This window comes from Bacillus rossius, chromosome 11, assembly GCF_032445375.1.
Source record: "Bacillus rossius redtenbacheri isolate Brsri chromosome 11, Brsri_v3, whole genome shotgun sequence".
Taxonomy (NCBI): domain Eukaryota; kingdom Metazoa; phylum Arthropoda; class Insecta; order Phasmatodea; family Bacillidae; genus Bacillus; species Bacillus rossius.
The window spans coordinates 25,536,634-25,548,691 of NC_086338.1; positions in this window are offsets into that span (position 1 = coordinate 25,536,634).

Genomic DNA, 12,058 nt, shown 5'->3' on the forward strand with positions numbered 1-12,058 from the left:
AGTTTGTGAACACAATTTTTTTCAAAGACAAACATATCTTGGACTTTGCCCAATTTTGCTTGTTTACATTCTGCACTTGAAAAACTCACATTGTTGACAATGCGATAGCTGTCTTGCATTTTTTTTTCAGCTCGTTATGCTATCGGAATTTTTTTTTCTTTAATATAATTGATTTTTTTTTTCAATTAACATGCTTAATTTTTTTTTAAATTAAAGACAGCTCATTAAAGCAAATTCAAATCATAACACTTCAATGACAAAGTATCCTCATAGCATCACAGATGCATACACAATTCAATACCATTTACAATATGTGTTTAAATTATTTACGTCACATGTTATTAATTGCTTTAGATAGCCATATCTCTTTGTTTACTTTGCGTGAGGAGCATGGTATGCGTACAAATACACGTAGTTTTAGTACCCTTCCTGTAAAACTCCTTCACGTTGTCCTCTTGACTCGTCGTTTTTTTATACAACAGGTAGGCTACACATATGTTTGCAGGCAGATGACAACAACTACACTTATCACTTGAAGACATCACATCGCCAACAGGATGGACTTTCGATAGTGATATAAGTGCCACGTCGAGGGTTGACATAATATCTCTTGTGCTTCTGTGCATTGTAGGCCTATCGACGTAATAAATCAGTGTCCTCGTATTTCCATTTTTCCTTTACTCAGCGGAAAATATAATTACCAATACCCCATAGCCAGTGTAAATAAATGGAAATTATGACTGAAGTGGATAGCCATTTAAATAGTGTGGTGACCCTGTGGGGTTACCAATATTAGTGTAATAAATTTAGGATTTTACCACACAGGTAAGTGTTGGATCGCTTATTAGATCCGGAGCCAATCAGGTTAGTGCTATACATAGTGCTGTGTATGTGCTTGTCGTTAGGGTGTTAACAATATCAGTTCGCCTATAGGTACACTGTAGCATATCTGTATTTCTGTCTCACTGCGCTACCTGAAATAAATTAAATTGTACCTTACGTACTTGTGCTTCCCAAATACTTACAATTAATTCACAAGATAGTACCATTCATCATATCGCGCGGGTCGAAACAGACATACTAGGTGTCGTCGATATGTACTATCGTACACAAAATTGGTTCGCGGTACATCCACTACTGGGACAGAGACACACAAACTCTCGTACCAAACCGTACATTACTCAGGAATTAACACATCTGAGCACAAACATCAACTGAGTACACTATACTCCTCTCAGCTGACAAACACCTTAATACACTGGCGCAGTTTACCGTTGCGTACAATGACAGTTGTACATATCTTTGTAAACATCCTCTTTAAACTTGTCGAGGTAAACATGTAATTAAATTTATGTTTATCTTTCAGACCTGCATGCAAAACAGTATAACAGGCTGCTAACTGGTAAACAGCTGTTCTTAACTTGCACCACGGGTACAGTGTAGGCTCTTAACTGATTTATGTTGTAGCATCCCACAACTTCATTGGTTGCTACATCCAGCAACGTATAGCAATTCTCGTGATGAACCTGCGTAACTTTATAAGGTCCGCTATACAAGAGAAATAATTTCTTTGTGACCTGCTCCCACTTATGACTGACAGGTGCAGTATGCCGCAAAACTAGGTCACCGACCTTGAAGTAATGTCTCTTGCGTTTCGCCTGCTTGCTCCTGTTCCTGGCTTCCTGTACAAGCTTCGCACTTATCAGCTGTTCCATATATTCACGGCTGGGTATCGCGTTACTTCCGGGGTCGTCGTCGCAGGTGGGTAGATACGTTGGCGGGATCGCAGTTGATCGAACCAGGCAGATGGCTTCATGAGGGGTAACACCGGTGCTCGTGTGGATAGTGTGATTCATGACACATTCTACTAGCGGCAGGCGGTCACGCCAGCTCTGCTGCGTGTCGTGGCAGTAGGCTCGGAGCATATTTCCTAGTGTGCGCATCTGTCGCTCCACCGGATTGCTCTGTGGGTGCCTTACCGATGACATAGTGGGTGTCCTGCCTAATTTACGTACACCATCTTGCCAGATGTCACTTGCAAATTGGGATCCTCGGTCAGACAACACGTACTCTACTAAGCCAATTTCTTCTGTGTACGACTTAAATTTCCTTGGTACAGTTTCCGCATTTGCCTTAACAATTGCGTATAGCTTGGTGTATTTGCTGTAGATGTCCATTACAACGAAGATGTATTTAACACCAGCCTTTGATGTAGGTAGAGGTCCAAACAAATCTACCGATACCAGCTCAAGTGCTCTACTGGGTAGAATAGGCTGTGGCTCGCCGTGCAGCCGCTCTCGTGCGTGCTTCGTTTTCTGGCATAGTAAACACGATGCAGTAATCTTCGCTACGCCCTTAGGCATTCCAGGCCAGTACAATTGCCTCTTGATTGCGTCGCATAACTTGCTCGATCCGATGTGGCCTAAGCTGGTATGCAACTCCCATGCTATCTTGTTTTGCATACTAGCCGGAATAACAGGTTTCCAGTTGTTTTCAAAATAAATTTTGCGGTCAAATTTCTTGTACAAAATTCCCTGTGCGTCCTGACAGTAATTTAGCTGTATCTTGTGAGTGGCTTCACACGTTGACAGCTTCCTTATCACGTTCTGGCAAAACGTGTCCGCTTCCTGTTGCGTTAGTAGCTCTTTCAGGATATGCTGCAACTTCTTGTTTTCAACGAAGCTCGCTATTAGTGCTGGCGCTACTAAGAATTCCTTAGGCTTTTTTTTCTGGAAACATTTCACCTGTGGTATTAGTTGACATTCCACTCAGGTAGTCTGCAGCGAGATTGTCCGTGCCCTTGATATGACAGATGTCAATGTCATATTCCTGTAGAAGCAAATACCATCTGGTTAGGCGGTTACCAAATACCTTGCCGGCTTTCAAGCACGTTAACGCCTGGTGATCGGTTAACAGCTTCACCTTCTCGCCGAGCAGGATGTCACGGTATTTTTGTAAGCTCCACACAATGGCTAGGGCTTCTTTCTCGGTCGTGGTGTAGTTCCGCTCGGCCGGATTCAGGGTGCGGCTCGCTATTGCTACTGTCTTCTCGTTTCCTACGTCGTCTAGCTGCGCTAGCTTGCAGCCAAACGCGTAATCAGACACGTCGGTGTACAAGTAGAACTCCTTGTTAGGCGCTGGATGGTCTATCACATGCTCTGTCAGGAAAATTTTCTTCAATTCTTCAAATGCAGTTTGCTCTGCCTGTCCCCAGCTCCACACTACATTTTTCTTTAGCAATGTAAACAATGCTAGCGCCACTCCGGCGATCCTGTCACTGTAGTGTCTGTAAAATCCAACTACACCGAGAAATGCATGCAGCTGTCGTACGTTCTGTGGTACAGGGAAGTCTTGTATTGCGTCCAATTTGTCCGGAGCTGTTTTGATTCCAGTCGGAGTCAATATGTGTCCGAGGAACGGCAGTTACTCGCGGCAAAACAGGGACTTCTTAATTTTTACTGTCATGCCAGCAGTTTGCAATTTAGTCAGTACGGTGCTGATGTGCCCGACGTGTTCTTCGAACGTAGATGACAGTATTAGTATGTCGTCAACATAAGCACGTGCGAACTCCTGACACTCAGGTCCTAGTGTCGCTGACAAACATCTTGAAAATTCCGCTACCGCATTACACAATCCAAATGGTAGGACTTGAAATGTATATTGCTGGTTTTGAAAGAGAAACGCAGTGTACTGGCAAGAATTTTCTTCAAGCGGAATTTGCCAGTACCCTGATGACAAGTCCAGCGTTGTCAGGTACTTCACTCCTTGGCACAGTCGCAGGATTTCAGCCGTTAGTCTAAAGCTTTCCCTATCCTTAATCGTGATACGATTGATCTCACGTGCGTCCAGACATAGGCGCACAGTACCGTCCTTCTTACGTACACATACGATCGGATTTGCATATGGACTCGCTTCTCTTTTAATTATTTTCCAATCCAGCATTAACTGTAGGTAGTCTGTTGCTTCATGAATATACTTTGCTGGGATTGGATACGTTTTTCTGTGAAAGGGTTCCACTTCTTTCACTTTAATTTTAGCTTGGAAAAATGTGTTGTAACCAGGTTTCTCACTGAAAACATCCCTGTGTTTACATAACAGCGCGTACAACTCCTGGGTTTGTTTACAATTTAGATTGTTGATTTCCTGGACAATTTGTTTTAACTCTTCCCAAGTAACTACAGGGCTGTCACTTGATTGTACTGTACATATCTTTGGCGTAATGTTATTGTGGCGCAGCATGCCAACAAATTTTCCCTGCACTTTCCATTGGCCTGTTGTTATTGTGACGGGCAATCGACACTCTGATGACGTCACAGTCCACTCGTCAAAATTAAGTATGACCCCATGCTGTGCTAGGAAGTCAGTACCTAATATCAGTGTCTTAGCTAGGCCCTTCACAACTAATGCAGTCACTGTTTTGCTATGACCTAAGCCTTGAATGGTCAGTAACACTTGTTTGTTTATTACCGGACTTGCTTGTGACGTAACACCTATGATCTTGATACACGGTACAGGCAGAATGTGTAGTCGTTCTCCGGCGTTCTCCAGCTGTCGCACAAACTCCTCGCTGATACAGCTCACTTCCGCTCCGCTGTCCAGTAATACAGTGATTTGTTGTCCGTTTACTTCCAGTTCCACTTCCGGACATACTGCGTTGTATAGAGGCAGACTGTCCTCTGGCGTCTCGCCGTACAGAAATTCTCGTTCACTCTCTCTAAGTAATGCTGTGGCTAGTAGCACTCGGTACGTTAAGTTGTCGTACGTCGGTATGATTAATTTTACCCCTCTGCCTGGTTCGAAGATTGTCGATCGGAGTACACCATCGCCAATCTGTTCTAGTTTAACGCCTGCTGACTGACGTTGTTAGTCAGCATGGCGCCTGGTGTTCCGCTGCTTCGTTGACGTGGTGGGATCGGTGTCTGTCGCTCGAAGTATCCCAGCGGTGGGAGTGCAGGAGGTGGTGTGTTGTAGGCGGTGAAACTCGTTGATTGCAGTGGCGGGACGGTTTCTTCCGCGCGGGGATTGTAATGGTGTGGCGGTCGGTCCTGACACTCGTGACGCGGTGACCTAGGTCTCTCGTCACGGTGCTCGCACCTGGGAAGCCGTACACTTCTCTCCTGCTGTTGTCTCTTGTTGTGCCGCGGTGAGCTGGGATGCTGAGGGATGTGCTGATCCTCGTCTTCACTGTCAGCTCGCCTGCGTTTTCCCCACCATCCTTCGTTCTTGCCACGTGGTTGCTTCCGATAGGGCTTAGGGCTGAAGCCGGCATGCTTCTGGAACTTCCAGCTGGCAGTGTTTACATTCCGCTGGCCGTCCCCACCGCGCTGCCACTGGTGGTACAGGGGTGCTGCCTTCTGTGCAGGTGTCTTGTCGTTTGACTCTTGGTTGCTCCTTGACTGCCGCTCTAGCCTGTCAAAAGCTAGGACTTGCTCCCTGAATTCTGTCACACTGGTGAAGTGTCGTCCCGTAAGATGCACTTGGTAGCGATGAGGTAGCTGTGCGATTATCATCGCCGCGAACTCTTCATTCCCCATCTCGAGATCGAGGTACCTAGTCCTCTCGAACATGGATGCCATATGGCTTTCAAGGGTTTTGTTTTTGCGGACGTCAAACTTCTCGCCGTACAGCCGTGCTCGCAGGTTGCCTTGGATGCGGACACTCCAGAACTGTGCTTTAAACAACGTTTCGAACTCGTGGTAGCTGGCTGTTGTGGGTTGATGGACCTCCACCAATAGTAGGCATGCTCTCGCAGTGCGGTGCCAAGGCATTTAAGCCTCTCGTCACTGGTCAGCCTGAACATGTCTGCGTAGTCGTCAAACTTGCGCAGAAAACGCATAGGATTTTCATGTTCTGCCCCTGAGTATTTAGGCATAGCCTCCGACCATTGTCTAGCAGGGTGATGCATGGCTGTGACTTGACTCATAACAGTGTTGTCTGTGGGTCGTTCCGGTTGTCGAGGGGTTGGTGTGTCCAGTTCGGGTGCTGACGTGACTGTACACAAAATAGGCTCATCAGATGTCAGGTTGTGTAGGCGTAATGTCAACATCCTTTCCTCCAGGCTCCCGACTTGACGTTCCACCTGGTCACCTAGGTTGTCCTGCCTCTGCGTAATTAAGGATACCTGCTCCTGGATCCGCCGTGACAAACATGACGTCTGCTGCTCCACAGCCGCAGCAATGTTTACTTGACACGCCTCCTGTACCTCGCCTAGAGCACAGATGTTTTGCGAGACTTGCGCTGCCACCTGATCTAACCTAGTATCGATGTTATTCTGAGCAACCTCTAGTTCTGTCACGCGTGTGTTGACAGCTGCCACGCCCTCTGCACCTTCGTGTAGTTCCTGCTTTAAACAGTCTTCTAATAGGTTCAAATTCTGTTTAAGTTCCGTGGCCAGCTCGGCTTTGTTTACATCGAGTCGCGCGGTCAGTTCGGCACTGGTGACATTCAGTTTCTCAGTCATGCCGTCAAATCTAGCTGTGATCTCAGAGATGAAAAGTTTCATTAACGTCTGAACGTCCGGGGTCGTGCTAGCTCCCGCAGCTTCGTTTGTTGACGTTTGTTCCTTTGCGCATGGTGACAAAGATTTAGGGCTGAGACCTGACATAGTTTCTGTAGAACCGCTCCTTTCCCTAGACCTATCTTAACCTCTGAGTTTGCTACGCCCTCTGGTATCCATTGTTGACCAATACAAAACTCTCTAAAATAACACACAAAACACAAACGTCCCTACGGCCCCACAGTCGGTCGCCAGTTCTCTAACTATACCTACCTAAAAGGGGACTACAGATGTGACTCTGTAAGGTGCATAACTGTAAAAACTAGGGCTATCAACATAAATAAAAATATGTAAACAAGTACTGGAAATAGAAAAATTTTGTGTGACGGGCGAATGGCGAATCTAGTAAAGTAGTGTAACGCCCCTCGTGCCTCAAAATTAAATTATTTTAAATTGATTAAAAAGAGCCTTGGAAACTTGCTGGGTAAGAAAAATAAGAAAAATTTAGTTATTGACCAGAGGTGGCACGAGGTGGAGAACAAGATAATTTGGATCTCCCTGACACAAGCAACTTGGGAGCTGGTGGATCATTTAAGGGAAGAAGGTATATCATAAATAAATTAACACTACACAAGTAGCTTGGTCTATAGGTTCCTAGTTTATTATTATGGAATTTTGTGTTCGTATTATTCAAACCTGACAAAAAAATCTTAGTAATTAACAAAGTTAAAGGGGGCGCCCCAGAATAATTTAAAACAATACACATTACACCATAACAAAATATTATTACATAATCAAAAATTTAAAAATCGCACCAAATTTGATTTGTCCAATTATTACATCGATGATTAGTTTTATTGACTCTACATATTCTTGAGGAAAGCACTGTTCGCTGGTAGGCTATTCATTCGATTAATGTAGTTCGTAGCTAGAAGGTGAGGGGGGGGGATGTTTATTTCACATTACCACCCGGGTCTTCAAAAAATGACGTCGGGTCGCGGAAACCTCTCTTCTAACGTGACCCGCAGTGGAGGTGCAGGACCACGAGCTGGGAGCAATTTGTCTCTCCAGCACTTCGACCCTGTCTGAAACCCAAATCAAATTCAAAACGAATTAGACTTGCTTCCAGACAGTCCTACACCGTCGGCGCAAAAGGCCAACAAACGGGAATGGGGGGGAAAAGGCCGGATTACTCACCAACCAGGGTGTAGAGTTCGGAGCTCACTAGGTGTCCCGCGCCGACATCAGGATGCCGCGGACCGAGAAGTCAGGATGCGCGGACGAAACCAGAATTTTTAGAATTAAATAAGAATAAATAAAAATTTAACTACGCATGACTTTTCTAAAAACTACCTCTGCCTGGCTACTGTACAAACGGGATCACATCCCTTAAGCAAGCTGACTACATTCTCGTGCACGCGAAAATCACCGTTCCCGCAAAAAGCCTCTTAGCGCAGAGGACGTAGAGGAGACGTGGTCAGTAGCCGAGGTCAGAGGGCTGAGTTCTAGCAATTGGACAAAGCACCTAATTAAATCGGGCGGTAAGGCCCCGGGTCAAAGGAGGGGGTAGGTTCGGTTCTAAGCCGAAAATTTCCGAAGGAGTCCGAGGCGGGCGTGACAACCACACGACATGCGCGCTCTCTACCGGACCGAAACGAAAGCAACGAACAATCGACTTCTCCGGGCCGCGAGAGGAAAGCATAGTGCCTTATGGCACCGCGACGCTGCTTTCTAGCGGCATAAGGGGGAACTACTTGAGGTGGTGAGCAGACTTGCCACCAGGTGTCATGAGGGTAAGCTCTGCACGCTGGCGACCAGGCCCGCTGTTACTTTTTCCTCCGCTAGATGTCAGGGATGTGTCTGTCGGACCCGGGAGAAGGTTTTTGCATCAGGTCATCGTCCCGTCCGGTCACTGCTCTTAGCTTAATTTCTCAGAACTAGAGTGAGGAGGAGAGAGAGGATGGGGGGGCAGAAATAGCCACTAAGGTGGGAACGCAGCTCCACTGGAGACTGCTTCGTGACGAGACATGCTTTTCTCAGCAGGCCTCTACAAGGTAGCAGATTGCAGCCCAGGAGCTGCTCAAAGCAGTTTTGGTCATGCAGGGAATTAAAATTACAAACTCGGGACGTGACTGCAGGCGAGAGAAATTTCAACCGGGCTGACCATGTCCACATTAGACAGCAAAATATCAGATTGGCCCCCTGGGAAGGGGCTTCGGTCCACTGGCACAAAGTTTAAATCCGTGGCGTACACCGGCCTAACAAAAAGTAAATCACCCCCATTAACAACCAGATAAATTAAAAAAAACAGACCCCAAAAAATTTTAAAATTATAGAATAAATTAAAAAAGGGACGAAATGCCTAATTTCCGGCACATACTCCCCCGCTTGAATGTAGAGCATATAGGGGAAAAAAAAAACAACACCACTTACACTGCTCAGTAAAACTAGTACCAGGTTCTCCTGTATCCTACTACTTATATTCTAACACCTTTGAGACGCGTCCGCCTCTCAGGCACAACATATCGATAACCCTTAAACAAACTTATTAACTAAGAGCTTATTAACTAAGTGGCCACTTAAAACTAATACAACGTAAAGCTAGCATTCTTATTTCTAGTACCATGGATTTTTAAGACCTCGAGGATTTCTGGAATGCCTAATATTAGAGAGTCCCCTATGTTAGGGTAAAGAAATTAAACACATCTACTTTAAGTCAGCATGTGATTTCTTTAGATGGGAGATGTGCGCTCTGGTCACGAATTCTCCTGAACTGGGGTCAGCTAGGCTAACCGTCACTGGCGTTAAAAATCGCTGTATTTGAAAAGGACCTCTCTAGCGGTACGCCAGCTTGGCGGAAAACTTATCCACTGCCTTGCTGAGTGGGTGTGCCTTACAAAGCACAAAATCGCCTACCCTGTAAGGGTTAGGAGATCGGTGTTCGTTGTATTTCTTTTTTCTGCTCTCATGAGCCAGGTTGAGATTTTTACGAGCTCTTCTCCAAATCTCCCTGATGTCTCTCGGATCATCGGGCAATAGGTCATTCAAAGACCAAAGATTTGAAAGAGGGGTATTAGGTCGGTAAGTGAACATGAGTTCGAAAGGAGTACTTTTGTGTCCTTCATGATGTGCATAATTAAAGGCCATTTGCAGCCACACCAAATTCAAATCCCATTTATCCTGCTCCTGCGCATGGTAAGCTATTAGAGCAGACCGGAGATTGCGGTTGAATCTCTCAGCATGCGAGGGCTGTGGATAATAAGGCGAGGTTGTGACGTGCAGAATGCCATGTGAGAAGCACATGTTCTTAAAAATCCTAGCCGTGAACTGGGTTGCATTGTCTGAAACTACTATAGACGGGACTCCCGACGTCTTGAAGATCTGATTACGTAGCGCAGATACAGTGTTTTCTGCGGTGGCTTTTCGCATGGGGATGAGCCAGACAAATTTTGTGAAGGCGTCGATACACACCAGCAGCATAGTGTTTCCTGTCTTTGAGCGCGGGAAAGGCCCGACAAAGTCGATAAACATCTTTTGCATGGGGCGCTCGGCCACATCTGAAGTTAAATAACCGAAACGAGTGTTCTGCGCTGGCTTACTCAGCGCACAGATTTTGCATTGTTTCACCTGCTCGGTGATGTCCTTGTGCATGCCGTCCCACACGAAATGACGTCGGATAGCCTGAATGGTCTTATATATACTGAGGTGTGCGCCCACCGGCGAGGTGTGATAATAATGGAAAATCATATTACGCAGATTTTGTGGGAGCACGATTTTGTATGTTTTTGATTGGGGGGTGCGTTTTTGTAACAGCCCCTTAGACATCCTAAAGTATTTTGGCGCCGTTCCTGAACTAAAAAGGTTAATAATACTGGAAATGTGGGGATCAGCTTCCTGCTGGCTCTGTAAATCCTGAAATGCCAACGGAAAGTCTGTCAATAGGGCTTGACATAAGAGTGGTGTTCCTTCGGGCGGAGTCTGAGTTGGGTTTTCGAACATGCGAGACAGAGTGTCCACTACTATATTCTGTGTGCCACGAATGTGTTGGATTTTGAACTTCAAAGAGGAAATTTTTGCAATCCATCGCCCGAGTTTCCCTAATTGTTTCGGGTGTGCCAAAAGCCAGGCTAATGCCTGATTATCTGTCTCCAACAGGAATTCCCTGTGTTCTATAAATTGTCGGAATTTGTCGATGCCAAATACCACGGCGAGGCATTCTAATTCGTAGATCGAGGAGGCCTTCCTCTCGGCGTGGGTAAGTGTCCGCGATGCAAACGCAATAGGCTGTCTGCATCCTTCGACTTCCTGTGACAGTACTGCGCCAATAGCCACACTGGACGCATCCGTCTGTAAAATGAAAGGTTTGGTGAAGTCTGCCATGCGGAGTACAGGCGGGGAAGAAATCGCCTGTTTCAGGAAATTAAAAGCTTTTTCTTGTTCCAGACCCCATATGAAAGGTGTATTTTTCTTGCGCAAGGTATTTAGTGGTGCTGCGTGCTCAGCGAAATTAGGAATATATTTTGAGTAAAAATTTGCCATCCCAATAAAACGTGAAATACCCTTAGGGTTTGTGGGAGGCGGAAAATCACGAATGGCTTGTGTACGTGAAGGATCAATGGTGACTCCCTTGCTAGAAACCAGGTGTCCTAGAAAAGACAGTTCTTGGACTGCAAACTTAACCTTTTTTGTGTTGACAGTTAACCCTGCTTTACGAAATCTACTTAGGACTTCCTCTAAATGTTTGATGTGTTCCTCGAATGTTTCTGAATATACGACGACATCGTCTAGATAGTTGTACACTGTTTTGAATTTTAGATCTCCTAGTATCTGATCCAGGAGTCGAGTTAGTACTTGGGCTCCCGTGGCAAGCTCGAAAGGTACTACTGTGTATTGATACAAGTTCCAAGGGACACAGAAGGCTGTGATGGGTTTTGAATCCGCAGTAAGGGGAATTTGGTGGTAGGCAGAATTTAGATCAAACACACTAAAATATTTGGCCTTACTGAACCAATGAAAAGCAGTGTTTAAGTCTGGGAACGGTATGTTTTGTATGACTATTTTCTCATTAACTTTTCTGTAATCAATTACACATCGTTGTTGATCCTTGCCCTTAGGCACCAGGAAAGCTGGGGAACTGTAGGCGGAGGTCGAGGGTTCGATTACCCCTTTTTCTAAAAGCTCCTGAACATGATTGCGCATCGTCTGCATCTTAGGGCCTAAAAATTGATAAGGATGAGATCTCACTGGTATTTTATCCGCTAACTCAATTTGGTACTCGACTAATTTTGTGTGACCTAATTTACTAGTCAAGACATCTGTAAAAGTACTGCATAACTTATCAATGGCGCCCCGCTGCTGTGTATTAAGGTGCTCGTGTGAAGTGGTGTTGCCCTGATCCAAGATGGCTGCCGTTGGCTCGGCCGGAACTGAAACTATTTGTTCAGGGGTCCCACAAGGAATAGGATTACCCATGTTGAATTTAAAAACGAAATTCTTCGCCTGAAGATTAATGATTAGACCTGTCTTGGCAATGAAATCAGACCCGTAGATTAGGTCTGTGGC